Source organism: Bubalus bubalis, chromosome 16, assembly GCF_019923935.1.
Source record: "Bubalus bubalis isolate 160015118507 breed Murrah chromosome 16, NDDB_SH_1, whole genome shotgun sequence".
NCBI lineage: Eukaryota > Metazoa > Chordata > Mammalia > Artiodactyla > Bovidae > Bubalus > Bubalus bubalis.
The window spans coordinates 26,547,920-26,559,462 of NC_059172.1; positions in this window are offsets into that span (position 1 = coordinate 26,547,920).

Sequence of the window (11,543 nt, forward strand, 5' to 3'; positions counted from 1 at the left end):
AGGCCAAATCTGTGGCCGAGTAGGAGACATTTCAGCAACCATGTGGTCAAAGCAGTCTCTTACTCAACAACCTACATCACAGTCACATGCTTGGTGGTTTACATTGACCTAAGGTTGATTTTGTTCAAATCTTTCTCTGTTGCTGTTCATTTGTGTTCCGTTTTGTTTGGTTTTGTTTTTTTTTTAAAGTCTTGCTGTGGTCTCTTTGTGGCAGAAGTGTTTCATGCATGGCAGCAAGCCTGTTGCTTTTTTTATGGTGATTCCCATTGACAATGTAAGTAAATGTCTGTGGCCTTGTTCTCTCTATGGTAAAGATATTATTCACCATGTAAAACAAACCAACAAAAAAATATTTATTGTATTTTAGTATATTTATATAATTATGTTCTTGAAAAAAATTGGCATTAAAACTTAATCGCATCAGAAGCCTATTGTAAATACAAGTTCTATTTAAGTGTACTAATTAACATATAATATATGTTTTAAATATAGAATTTTTAATGTTTTTAAATATATTTTCAAAGTACATAAAATCTGGGGGTTCTGGGTTTTTTTCTCTTCACTGTAAAACAAACATGAAAACGTGTTTTGTTAAATACGTGTGTTCCTTGCTTTAAGATCAACCTGACCAGTTTCAGCAATTGCACAGCCCTCCAGAAAGGTTGCTTATTTCAAAGCATGGGAGGCCAATCCTGCAGTCTGCAAGCTTTCAAGAAGCTCTAGGATTGGGCCTGTCTTCCACAGTGGAAGACGGGGGAGTGTCATTTTCTAGGACACTTGAAAGTTTTCCCCTTTGAAGTGATATACTTTCATCAAATACCAAGCCATGTATCCTAGCAACACCAGGATCCATGAATCAGGGCTGGCTGGCTCTATTTGATTATAAAATAACTGTTTAAAAAAATCAAAGTAGGTTTACTTAGGGATAATGAGGATAAATTGGCCCAAATTTAGAAAGTCAATGAGTGAAAAAAAACATAGAAATTCAATATTTAGAGGCAGGTCATGTACCCTTGGTTTAGAAATGGTGCCATTTGCATTACGTGCTCACATCCACTGCACTGATTTAATTTTTCTACGTGGAACACGCAGATTTTATATCACAGTACCCACAGTCTAACAGATTGCTAGGATTTCTAAAAAGATTTTGCCTCATTCATGGCTGCCAAGCCACTGGGTAATTTAGTTAAAGTGTTTAAAGTTATCACTAAATCTTAGGGAAATAAATGGAAGGATTTTACATGAGAGAAAGGGCCATTAAGGGAAAAAAGCATCTGTTCCTACTCTTTAGACTCCCCGTTTGAACACTGACAACCCACCCCAGAACGTGGTGAACTATATCTGTGCAATGTATCATTTCTATTTCAAACATATACACACAGGGTTTCCTCTTGATTTGTCTTATAAATAAGGATCAAGGAAGTCATAACAAACAGACCTGTGGATTTGGAAGAGCAGATCCAAAGATAGAATTCCTCAATCCTAAACAGTCCAGTGAGTTTGCAAAATACCCTAAATTCTAGAAGTCCCAACAGCCAATGAAGCCAGGAGCCCAGCCATGGAATTAGAAGTTTGGGAAACTTTGAATCTTGAGTGAAAAGAAATGAGAATTCAATGTGACATTCAAACTCCTTAAAGGAGTTTGGTAAACATGATGGGACGTTTTCATCAGAAGAAGAGGTCCAAGGAACAAACGAACAACAAAAGATGGAGACATCAAAAGTATCCAACTTGAACATAACAGGAGTAGTCAATAGGTACTCAAGTCACTGGGTAAGAAGGTAAACCTCTTTCATCACGAAGATGCCTGGAAATAACCCAGACCATTGCTGTTGTTTATCACCTTATTGATAAGCCTCTTTGGTCATAAGCAGTGTCCATGAAGTCTTTTTTATTAGCTATACTAATTCTGAATACTGAATTCTGTCACAGTTCTGAGTGAGAATCTGAATTCTTAGAATGGATCAGTGTTAAGTTTTCCCTGGTTCAGTGGTTATTAAACTCTGGATAAAATGTCAACACCTTATGAACTGTAACAGAAGCCTTCATGCCTGGCCTCAGCTCAGCCAGTTACCCCAGCAGCATTAGGGCTTAGGCTTAATTAAAACGTACATGTCTTCTCCATGTTCATCAAGCCTGTCCTGTAAGTCAGCTAAAGTGGAAGTGGCTGCATGTTTTGGTAAGCCATGGTTAAATAAAGGAGGTTGATAACTCGGATAAGAAGCAACTTACGTACATTATGTAGGTAGATAAATTATTTAGCTTGGAAACAGTGATCCACAGATTTGCGCTAACCTTAAAATGTTGAACAGCAAAATTAGTGATGGAATCTGGGCTTTTTCTTTTTTAAGCTGTGGGTTGTTTTAACTTGTTTTAAAGATTAGGTGGTTGGTTTTGGGGGAGAAATAATTGGAAAACGGACTGCTGTTGGTTACAATAAGCTAACTGGTGGCTGGGGCTATGAACGCCCCACCTAAGAACCAAACTCTGGTTAGAGTAGATGCAGCCATTCCAAACCAGCCAGCCTTTATGTACATTTCAGCTAATAAATATCTGACCCACACCTCTATCCCTTGTTCCTTCAGTTCTAGCCACTGTTTAATTTGCACAGGGTATGTGGTGTGGTGGGGGAGGAAGGAGACAACCTCCTTGCTTTTTGATTTGTGAGTAGGTGCAGTAAATTGCCTGAAGAATATATTTAAATATTACAAAAGTATGTGGTCTTACCCATGATGTTCCTCATTAAGAAAAAAAGCCATTTATGTGGCTCTATAGGATTTCCATAGGCCTTTACCTCAATCCCTCTAATTATTTGCTAGGCACAAAATCCTAGATCAGGAGCGGTGCAACCTGACATGTGCTTCTCTGACAAACAATCCTGTGTGGTTAGTAATGTCAGTAGCATAGACTTGTAAAAGCTGGTCTTCCAGTTCATTAAATCTTATCCCACCCATTACACACATGCAAAATAAACAAATAGGACCCTTGGATTCATTGTATATTTAACTGTGAGCTGCTAATTTTTGTATCTGGCAAAACAAAAGTACTTCTCCTTTGCAAAAATAAGCCCTTCTGTCCTAAAACACCGCAAACAGAACACTGTAGTTAATGACAGGGTATTAATAATCATAAGCCTGTAAGTGACAAGAAAAAAATGTTGGTTGAAAGACTGAGCTTGGGGTACATGTTCTGCATTTAGAAATCATCACCAGGATGCTTCTGCAGCATCGCATTGTGGTGCTGTATGCTGTTCAGATGGTTCCTTAGGAACCAGGAGCTGGTCTGCCTAGAATGGCTGAACTCAGGGGAAATATTTTTGTCCAGCTTAAGTGCTCACATTTTGGAAAAATCCATATCACGTACTGAGGTACGCAGTCAAATTAATTTAGTCTACAGTCTCCATTGAGCCTTAACATTAAAAAATAATCACAATAGTTTCTAAATTCTAATTTGGTGCTTAGCGACAGGGGAAAAGTGAAAGACACAAAACAAAATAAAAACCCTCAGACAGTAAAGACTCTGCCTGCAATGCAGGAGACCCAGACTTGATCCCTGGGTTGGGGACATCCCCTGGAGAAGGGCATGGCAACACATTCCAGTATTCTTGCCTGCAGAGTCCCATGGACAGAGGAGTCTGGCGGGCTCCTCTGTCCCAGAGTTGGACACTACTGAGTGATGAACATCGGACCTTCTTCAAAAAGTACCGAGCTGTGTTTACTTGGAGATCGTTCTACCTGTTGTAAAGTCACTCAGTCGCCCCACTCTCTGCGATCCTACCTGTATGTGCCTCTCATTCAACTAAGCAATGGTTCTCAAGGTGCGCTCTCCAATCAGCAGCAGCAGCACCCCCAGAGACTTGTTAGAAATGCACGTTCTCAGGCCCTACCCTAGACTTACTGAATCAGATGCTCTGGGGGCAGGGCCAGAAATCAGAGTTTTTAACAAGCTTTCCAGGCAATGCTCATGAATCCCTTGCCTGAAGGGAGTAAACAGGCTGCTACGTATGCTAGACAATAGGAAGACTCCACAGCCCAAGAAGTTGGAACTGTGAGTTTCAATCCCAGCCACACCTCGACCTCTTTCCAGGGCCCTGAAAACATCATTCAAACCATCTAGACTGTCGTTTCCTAAAAAACACCAGAGCAATGGCTGCTCCCAGGTGGAGCAGTGTTCAGTGGTGGGAGACGGCAATGTTGATTTAAAAACCGAGCACGAAAATAAGTGCTGGGAAAGCTCCCTGCAGTTGACAGTCAATATTTTTTTTTTTTTCCAAAGCTATAGCAATAGTGGATTCAGGACCCAGAGCATGTAGTCGTTTGTAACACATTTGGAGTGACTATGAGAAATGAGAAGCAACATACAGCAAATTAATAAGAAAAAGATTATTCCATCTGGGGAGCTGGTCTCTGCATCTGCCAACACAGCCCTCTCTTTGTGAAACAGCTATATTGGTCACAAATTAAATAAGCTTTCTGAATTAATCAGCTATTAACGTCCAGCCGAAGAGTCCTAGGTTCACCCCTCCGGAATGACCAGATTGCAAATGCAAAGGGCTTCTCCAGTCTCCGTAGCAAACCTTTTCCTAATCATAGGAACTATTTCTGGAAAGGAGGACAGGAGAATAATGTGTTCTCACCCTCACCCCATCTGTGTGCGTGTGTCTGTGAGTGCATATTCCTGCACGTTTAAGACACTGCAAACTGCATTTGAAGAGTCTCCATTTATGGGCTGGGGTGGAGGGTGTCCACATATGTTGCCTATTTATTAAACCACATGGAAACCTGAGCACTGACAAGCCTACCTTAGGAGCCAGGAATCCTGGTAGTCCAGTCTTTAACTAGAATGGCCAAAGCCATTTCTTATTTCTGAACCTTCAAGCCCTCATCTGTTGCAGGAAGAGACTGAATTAGATGGTCTTGGAGGTAACTTCCACGCTGAGTCTATCATTCTGACCTGGGTTCAATCCCTGGGTCAGAAATATCCCCTGGAGAAGGAAACAGCAACCCACTCCAGTATTCTTGCCTGGAGAATCCCACGGACAGAGGAGTGTGGCAGGCTACAGCCTATGGGGTTGTAAGAGTCGGACACAACTGAGTGACTAAGCGCACAGCGCAGCATTTATCATGAGATTGAAATCAGGAGGCCCTGTCAAAACGAGAGTTGAGGAAGCGGGGGAGATGCCCCAGGAAGTTTTCCCTTCACACATAACTATGAAACTGTTACCAACTCTGACAACTGGGCAGGAAATTCCTTGGCAAAGGTACCCATATATTCTTCAAGGTGCAAACATTTTCTGCCTGGCTCTAAACTTGCTTTTGAAGCCAGACAATGATATGTGCCTATGTTGTATGTCACTCCGTGATGTAAACGGTTCCTGGGAAAGAGAGATCTGGTGTGTTTTGCTGAGTTATGGTCAGGAAACCCTGGATCAAACTGCAGGATTTGCATCCTGTGAAGTCAGGATACAAGAACCTCCAAAACAGAAGAGACTTGCCTTTTGATTCCTTTGGGTTTATAACTTCACCAAGGTCATGCAGCTCTCAACCTGCTTCTCCCCTCAGCACTCTAGGTATAGCCTCTTTCTGGAGACAATGACATTGAAAATAAGGGTGTCACATGATAAATCATGGCAACACCACACCCAATAGACTTGTTAACAGCAAACTTTTAGGGAAGGTCAGTCTGAAAAGAACTTTGGCCCGCTTAGGAGACAAACCTCTCTAGGTAGGCAAGAGTCTGGAATTCCTCGTCTAGTCTCCCAACTTTGGCTTATTCCTGGCCCAGAACCCTTTGGGCCTGAATCTCTGAAAACATAAATTTTCTTTCTAGTTCCATGTATGTCTGCTCCCAGTTCATGCTGATTTTCCCTTCTTGGTGGCCTCAGGACACTATTTATTCTGGGATCCAACTTATCACCCCCATCAGAGCACAGAACCATGGATTTTGAAACCTGAGGGCAGGGTTCTGAATTTCAGCTCTGATACTAGAGCTGTGTGTCTGTGGGCAATTTACTTAACTTCTCTGTGTCCCAATTTCCTCGCTTGGAAAGGACAGGTAAAAAATACTATCACTTACCTCATAGTATTTTGTGAAAATCAAATAGGTCAATACACATGAAACCCTTAAGAAAAATGATGGACCCATGGAAAACTCTCAAACTCTATTGACTGTGGATAAGCTGTGCTCATCTAGAGCAGATATTAGAGACGGTTCTCTAATATTCTCTGACCCCTAGAGGGTATCCTATTTCATCTGTGTTTCATTAGCATCTAAGACCACTTTGTCTTTTCTGGAAGACTCAGGATGGCAACTCTAGTGTAGCCCCTTGCAATATTCCTTGCCAGTTAAACTGTGGCCAATACTCACACTTAGGCAAGTGGAGAAGGAGATCTACCACAGTCAAAGGTGTCTTTCTAGACTGTAGGTTAGAAATTATCCTTTAAGTGTCCATCCCAATTGAATGGAAAAAATGGAAGCCAGGGTAAAATGGATGAACTCACAGAGTCGTCCTTGGAAAGAGATACAAGGCGCCAGAGCCACACTTATAAAAATAGTCACGTCCCATCAGGAAGATCCCACCTCATCGTTGAGCTGCAGGTCATCCAGCCCTTCACACAGTAAGAATGATTCGTGCTGACTGTGAGCAGGCAGCATGCAAGGCACCTTGTGAAGACGTGCTCACTTAATCCTCCTAAGAGTCCATAGACTAGAGGTTGGATTAGGTCTCCCATTTTAGAGATGAAGACACAGGGTAGAGAGTTCACTGAAGTTGCCAAAGGTCACTAGTGAATAGCTGAGCAGGGTCTGGGATCCAGACAATCTTGGTCTGGAGCCAGTCTGTTAATCTCTGTAGAATTTAATAGAAGCCATGTAAGGGCTAGTAAAATAATGCTCAAAATTCTCCAAGCCAGGCTTCAGCAATACGTGAACCATGAACTTGCAGATGTTCAAGCTGGTTTTAGAAAAGGCAGAGGAACCAGAGATCAAATTGCCAACATCCGCTGGATCATCAAAAAAGCAAGACCGTCCCAGAAAAACATCTATTTCTGCTTTATTGACTATGCCAAAGCCTTTGACTGTGTGGATCACAATAAACTGTGGAAAATTCTTCAAGAGATGGGAATACCAGACCACCTGACCTGCCTCTTGAGAAACCTATATGCAGGTCATGAAGCAACAGTTAGAACTGGACATGGAACAACAGACTGGTTCCAAATAGGAAAAGGAGTACGTCAAGGCTGTATATTGTCACCCTGCTTATTTAACTTCTATGCAGAGTACATCATGAGAAATGCTGGGCTGGAAGAAGCACAAGCTGGAATCAAGATTGCCGGGAGAAATATCAATAACCTCAGATATGCAGATGACACCACCCTTATGGCAGAAAGCGAAGAGGAACTGAAAAGCCTCTTGATGAAAGTGAAAGTGGAGAGTGAAAAAGTTGGCTTAAAGCTCAACACTCAGAAAACGAAGATCATGACATCTGGTCCCATCACTTCATGGGAAATAGACAGTGAAACAGTGGAAACAGTGTCCGACTTTGTTTTTTGGGGCTCCAAAATCACTGCAGATGGTGACTGCAGCCATGAAATTAAAAGACGCTTACTCCTTGGAAGGAAAGTTATGACCAACCTAGATAGCATATTCAAAAGCAGAGACATTACTTTGCCAACAAAGGTCTGTCTAGTCAAGGCTTTTGACCAATGGTTTTTCCAGTGGTCATGTAGAGATGTGAGAGTTGGACTGTGAAGAAGGCTGAGTGCTGAAGAATTGATGCTTTTGAAGTGTGGTGTTGGAGAAGACTCTTGAGAGTCCCTTGGACTGCAAGGAGATCCAACCAGTCCATTCTGAAGGAGATCAGCCCTGGGATTTCTCTGGAAGGAATGATGCTAAAGCTGAAACTCCAGTACTTTGGCCACCTCATGCGGAGAGTTGACTCATTGGAAAAGACTCTGATGCTGGGAGGGATTGGGGGCAGGAGGAGAAGGGGACGACAGAGGATGAGATGGCTGGATGGCATCGCTGACTCGATGGACGTGAGTCTCAGTGAACTCTGGGAGTTGGTGATGGACAGGGAGGCCTGGCGTGCTATGATTCATGGGGTCGAAAAGAGTCGGACACGACTGAGCGACTGAACTGAACTGAACTGAACTCAACTGAAGGGCAAATATGGAAACAAGAGAAATGGAAGTAGCTACGTATCTCAGAAGAGCTGGACCTCCATCAAAAAGGTGGAGCACTAGTGGTGCTTACAGTTTTAACTTTTGAAAGAACACTGGCTTGCTCTTTTAAGGGTTAACGTGCCAAGAGGCTCATATTGGCTGGTGTCCCTTCAGAAGTGGACACACTCTAGTCTGTGCTGAACAACATGAGGGTATGGTTTCTAGAACTCTGTGCCAGCTGTTTCCAACGCCTGAAAATGAGACAGATGTCACCCCTTCCATGTCATAGCAGCTCAGAAGGGCTTCCTGTGAGTGGCCAGGACTGAGTAGACAGGCAGACTAGTAAGTAGACTTACTAAACTTAGGAATGCCCAATCCTTCTAGGTCAAAATTTTATAAAGTTGTTCTGTGTTTGGGCTTGGTGGAGGAGAGAAAAGGTGGTGATCCAGGCCCTTCTGGGTTGGCATCAGGAGAGGGCCTATGTCCCCTACTCATCCATGTTGTCCTAGCAGAGTTTAGGTGTTACGCTCTGTGACCTTAAATGGAACAGAACTGATGCAGGAGATGAACTCAGTTTGCTGTTCAGATTTCCTCAATTTCTCAAGAACAGATCCAATAGGTGATGGGATCCCTCAGGCAGCAAAGTCAACATGCCGAGGATTGGATGTGCCCATCAGGTTGGAGCAGAATTGGGGCATGAAAGGACAAAGCATGTTCTACAGATGTGTTCACAGAGAGTGAATTCCATGGCCTTCAGACAGGTGATCTATACGGGAGAAGCCCAGAAAGAAATGATGACTCTAGGACTTGATTGAACATGGGAAAGAGTTCGACATTCGCAATGATTTACATCGCTATTTTGTGCCAGATGCCAGGCCAGGTCCTTTGCATGCTATCTAAAATACTTGTCAACTGTGTGATACATACAGTTTTAGAGACAAGGAAACTGACAATAGATAGCCTACATAACTTGCCCCAAGGTCACACAGTTATTAACTGATAAAGTCAGATTTGAAGCCTCATCTATAAAATCTCAAGATCCCATTTTTTTCAAATCAGCATTGTTTCCTTTCGTTGTTCATTTGCTACCTACAAGTTGCTGCTGCCTCTATGTTAATAATCTCTTGGCATTCTCATTATGACCCTGGCATTTTTCTCCCCACCTAGCTTTATTAAGGTATAACTGACATGTAATATTGTATAAATTAAGTACAATGTGTTCTTTTGATACACTTATATACTGCAAAATGATAACCACCATAATGTTAGCTAACACCTGCATCACATCACACAATTACTGTTCTTTTTTGTGGTAAAACTTATAATCACCATGCTATACATTAGCGTCCCCAAAACATATTCCTTCTAACAGTTGAAGGTTGTATCTTTTGCCTTGACCCCCAACCCCTGGTAGCCATCATCTAGTCTCTATTTCTATAAGTTCAGTTTTTTATTTTTGTTTATTGTAGAATTGATTTACAATGTTGTGTTAATTTCTGCTATAGGGCAAGTGATTCAGTTATCTATATTCTTTTATAAAATAATATAAAATGCACATTCTTTCTATACATTCTTTTTATATTCTTTTCTATTATGGTTTATCATAGACTATTGAATACAGTTCCATGTGCTATAAGCTTGCTGTTTATCCGTTCTATATATAAACGCTTACATCCGCAAACCCCAACCTCCCAGTCCATCCCTTCCCCAACTCCCTCCTCCTTAGCAACCACAAGTCTGTCCTCCATGTCTGTGAGTCTCTTTCTGTTTCATAGATAAGTTCATTTGTGTCATATTTGAGATTCCACATATAATTGCTATCATATGGTATTTGTCTTTCTCTTTCTGATTTACTTCACTTTGTATGATGATCTCTAGTTGCATCCATGTTGCTGCAAATGGCATTATTTCATTCTTTTTACAGCTTAGCAGTATTCCATTGTATATATGCACCACATCTGCTTTATCCATTCATCTGTTGGTGGACATTTAGGTTGCTTCTATGTCTTGACTTTGTAAATATTGTTGCAACGAACATTGGGGTGCATGTGTCTTTTTGAATTAGCGTTTTTTTCTGGATGTAGGTCCAGGAGTGGGATTGTTGGATCATGTGGCAATTCTATTTTTAGTTTTTTGAGGAACCTCCATACTATTTTCCATAGTGGCTGTACCAACTTACATTCCCATCACAGTGTAGAAAAGTCAAAGTGAAAGTCACTCCGTCATGTCTGACTCTTGTGACCCCATGGACTGTAGCCCACCAGGCTCCTCTGTCTATGGAATTTTCCAGGCAACAATACTAGAGTGGGTTGCCATTTCCTACTTCAAATAGTGTAGAAAGGTTTCCTTTTTTCTATACCCTCTCCTGTCTGTTATTTGTTGCCTTTTTAATGATTATCATTCTGACTGCTGTGAGGTGGTACCTCATTGTAGTTTTGATTTGCATTTCTCTAATAATTAACAGTGTTGAGCATCTTTTCCTGTACTTATTTACCATCTGTATTTTTTCTTTGGGAAAATGTCTATTTAGGACTTCTGACCATTTTTTTATTGGATTATTTGATTTTTTTGTTATTCTTGAGTTGTACATGCTGCTTGTGTGCACGTGTGCTAAGTTGCCTCATCGTGTTTGACTCTTTGTGACTCTATGGGCCACTCCTCTGTCCATGGGATTCTCCATGTAAGATCACTGGAGTGCGTTGCCATGGCCTCCTCCAGGGGATCTTCCTGACCCAGGGATCAGTCGTGCATCTCTTAAGTCTCCTGCATTGGCAGGCAAGTTTTTTACCACTAGCGCCACATAGGAAACCCAGTGGCTTATGTAGTTTGGAAATTAAGCCCTGGTTGATTGCATTGTTTGCAATATGTTCTCCCATTCTGGAAGTTGTCTTTCCGTTTTATTTATGGTTTATTTTGCTGTGCAAAAGCTTGTAAGTTTAATTAGATCCCATTTGTTTATGTTTGTTTTTATTTCTATTGCCTTAAGACTGACCTAGGAAAACAGTGGTCTGATTTAAGGTTCAGCTTTTTTAGATTCCATATAAATGAGATCATATAGTATTTGTCTTTCTCTGTCTGACTTATTTCACTTAGCATAATGCCCTTATGGTCTATTCCTATCGTTGCAAATGCTAAGGGCCCCAATCTTAATCACTAGACCAGTGGCTCTTGATCAGGATCTATACACTTGAATCATTAGAGAACATATAAAAAATATTTATGCCCAGGCTGTACCCCAGATGAGTTAAATCATAATCTCTGGAGAGGGGTGCAGGCATCTATTAGTTTCCCAATGGTTCTCTTGACCAGCTAGGGCAGAACCACTGCACCAAACTCCACTTCCTCCAGGTAAGCATGACTAGGAAACATCAGAGAATTCTA